Source organism: Culex quinquefasciatus, chromosome 2, assembly GCF_015732765.1.
Source record: "Culex quinquefasciatus strain JHB chromosome 2, VPISU_Cqui_1.0_pri_paternal, whole genome shotgun sequence".
NCBI lineage: Eukaryota > Metazoa > Arthropoda > Insecta > Diptera > Culicidae > Culex > Culex quinquefasciatus.
Window position 1 is genome coordinate 8,105,015 of NC_051862.1, and position 3,650 is coordinate 8,108,664.

Consider the following 3,650-nt stretch of genomic DNA (forward strand, 5'->3'; position numbering starts at 1 on the left):
CCTACTATTGACACCATATTGGCAGCCATCTTGGATTGAAATTTCCTAGCTCGCTTTAAAGCATGTTTAGGGTCATATTTGAGCTAAAAGTTCTAAAATATGATAAAATATGGTTCGATTTTCCGAAGTGATTTTTTTTTCGAGGACTGCGGGTAATCGAGACACGATTGTAATTTAATTTATACAAGATAGATTTTTTTTCATACAACGTATTCTCACAAGTTTCCACAAGACAACACTAGTTTGAATTTGAAAATCATATAAGCAACCAGTTGCGCCTTCAAACTGCTCAGTTTGCAGTTTTCGGGCCACGGATGAGGAGCAATTGTTGGAGTTGAGAGGCACAGTTGTGAGCAAGTTTGAATCGGTTTGCAAAAGGTGTGTTTAGAGACATTGATTGACTTTGTTGATTCTTTTACTGATATATTTGAGTGTTGAAAGTTTTAAATAGTGGTAATAATAGGTTGTTTTGAAGCGCAAAATTTGTTTTGCATTTTTTTTTTTTTTTTTTTTTGATCGGTGGTGATATTATTAATTGTTTTTGGTTTTGATCAATCAAACTCCAGGAAATTTTAAATTTCTGCCTGGGTTTTGTAAAGCTATGAGTAGTAGTTTAAAAAATTCTTTTTCATCTAACTAAGATTTATTTATAAATGCATTCCACTAAATTCAACGCGTTTGAACGCGTGGTGAAGTATCAGGAAGTGAAGGATGATTCATAGTAAAGAAGACATTGCTTGCTTTAAAGCACTAGAAATCAATAATGTGAAGTAAGTGGCCAAGATATTGATTTGAGATTTTTACCTACAACTTTGCCGATGACACCCAATAACAATGAAACGGTGCACTTAATAAAAATTTCACTAAAGTTCTTTTCAATTGCAAATTCGATTTTACATGGAAAAATGAAGTTGAAAGTTTTTTGCGACCAATATTTCGATTTTTTGAAAAAAATCTGTATTGATTCAAAAAATCATAACTAAGTCAAAGATTTTTTGCACAACCTGGAAATTTCTGAAAAGTTGGCATTTGATGTCCTCTTAAACATATCAGAAAATTTAAAAAATTAGAAATATTGTTTTTTCGCAAATCAAGTATTAGTGACAAAAAGTGAAATTAAAAATCACCAAAAAAAAATTTACCGTGTATCATGTTTTTTCAGTGTAGTCCATACTTTGCCGAAGACACCAAATCGATCAAAAAATTCCTTCGAAAGGTACAGGTTTTTGAATTTTCACATATCATTTTTGTATGGACAGCTGCCAAATTTGTATGGAAAATTATATGAACGAACTAATGATGCAAAATGGTTTCTTTGGGCATACCGAAGGCACCAGCAAAGTTTTAGCCGGATTAAAAAATATAAAAAAAATCGAATGACCGAAATCTCAGAGAATTGCTCAATATTTATCTTCTGTGATTACAGGTGAACCCTACAACTTAACCATGATCGGATTGGAGACACTTGGCGGTACTTGCATGTTTGCGTGCACTCCTTTGGCATCAGTTTTGATTGCCGTGACGGTGTTAGTGGTCGTCGTATTAGTGTCAGTTTGTTATTTAACCAAATTATTCTCTTCAAGGCGCAAATAAATCATATTGATGCACATAAATTGTAATTCAGAAACAATAAAATGTTGATATTCTGAATTCTCATCCATGTAGATATATTTTTTTCATTGAAAAGATGACAACTTCATAATATGTTTACATTAGGTCAGCGGCATTCCACGCTCAAGAAAAACAGAACAGGGGAAGGAGGTCTCTAAAATGGAAAAAATGTCTTCGCAATTTGTAGATGGCTCCTTTTCTCATTAATTTATCATTTTCCCTCCTGTTTGTCGTATACCTTTCAATGATCAATTGAAAAATTCTTGAGAAAACAAATCGTCCAATTTCCCCCCTCTCACACATATTTGCTCATTTGTAAGCAATCCTCAAGATCCTTCATTCATAAGAAGCAAATTCCACGCAGGGGGCTTTTCCCCTTAACTCAATGCGCGCGCAATATGCACTCATAAACACACCGATCGTTAAGGACCACGTTTAGCTGGCTTTCAGTTAGGGTTCGGAGCCAAGTGTTTATTTCCTTCTAATTATTACACACTCACAGGAACCCAAAACCCGCAATCGTCATTCAGGGCTGGGGCTTGAATGGTTGGTGGTGATGCACTTACAAGTTTGGTGATAAATTAACTTCGTTTTAGTGATGTGATATGTGTTTTCCCCGGAAAATAACTATGCTGGTGAAGTGGGAATTGTACCGGCTCAATGTTTACAGGAAGGGATAATTCCTCTGGTTTGTAAGGAAGATATTCATTATTTTATTTGTTGTTGACGAAATTTTAGGTTTTCCAGTAAAAAATAAGATAATTTCTTGATCAATAATAAATTTAACGAATTTAATAAAGAATGGAAAAATCTCTCATGCGTATTTGTAAAATAATTAAAAAATAACCATTAATTTTCAATTTCAAAATATCTTAAAAGGTTACTGAAATTTTACAAAATTTGAAAACAAATAAAATTTATTTATAAAATATGGTCCATACCACCCTTAACCCTGCCTGGAACGGGTTAAAAATAGCTCCTTGAGAAAAGTGCCTTGTTCTTGGTTCTCATCTCAAAGAAAAGTGCTCACATCTGACATCATCGGTTGAGGAAAACCTTGCATCAAAAGCAGTAGGGGGGCGCGACCTCAGCCCTAATAGTACGGCAGATTAACGGGGGTACGAATGCTGTATTAACACAAATATATGGCACTTTGCTGGTTAATGTTCATTTCGGCGACGACCCCGACTGCTCTCATCATGGGAAAATAAAACAAAAAACCCGTCACAAAAAATTAAGCACATTTCGAGTGACGTGAAAAACATTGCACATTTTCCACATCTGTGAGTTTTGCGTTTTTGCAAACACCGGGAAAAAAATGAACAAGCAACTTCCGGCCTCGAGAATTTGACTTTTGAATTAAAGTCCTTGACGAAGTCGAGCAAGAAGGAGAACTGAAATCAAGCTGAGACGGTCATAACTGTTTGACCCCAAGGGGCACGTTCGAGAAGAAGGGCATAAAATCAAGAAAAGGAAAAAAATCTAGATAAGGATTTCGAGATAAGGTCCAAGAAGGCCAAAGGATCAAGCTGAGCCGGAACGAGCGTGAAAAAGGAAGGAAACCCAACGGGGTCATAAATGTGTTTTAGGGCTTTGGGTCGTTTTTTTTCCTTCGTCTTTTTGTTTTTATCTAACAAATCTCGACCAGTGAAAACGACTGGCGAGAGTTCGGACCAGACAGAATAATGGACTTTTTTCTGGAGTCTGTTTTTGTTATTTTTAAATTTATGGTCATATTTTACACCGAGAGAAGCAACCACCAGCAGTGGGAGCCGTAAATAATCGTAATTTGCAATTTCCTGGCGTCAGGCTCGTGCTGAGGTTGGAGTTTTTTTTTTTGTTGTAACGGAATTATCGGAAATCAAATCAAATTTGGCAACATTCGATAGAGATTCATAAGGTAATTTAAGACCCCAATATTTTTTTTTTGCGATTCCGTCGTGAAACTATTTACGGCCAAAAATAACAGAATCAAAATGTAATACTTTTTGGCACTAAAATGGGTGCTTTTCAACACTTGAATCAAATAGTAATCCCCT

General features: G+C 35.4%; 1 long non-coding RNA gene across 1 annotated transcript; it reads left to right on the plus strand.

The window, feature by feature from the left end:
* The first annotated feature begins 218 nt into the window (after window positions 1-218).
* LOC119767593 lies at window positions 219-1,656 on the plus strand. Its single transcript, XR_005277605.1, has 2 exons — window positions 219-378; window positions 1,427-1,656. It is a non-coding gene; the product is annotated as an uncharacterized LOC119767593 (long non-coding RNA).
* Window positions 1,657-3,650: the final 1,994 nt, after the last annotated feature.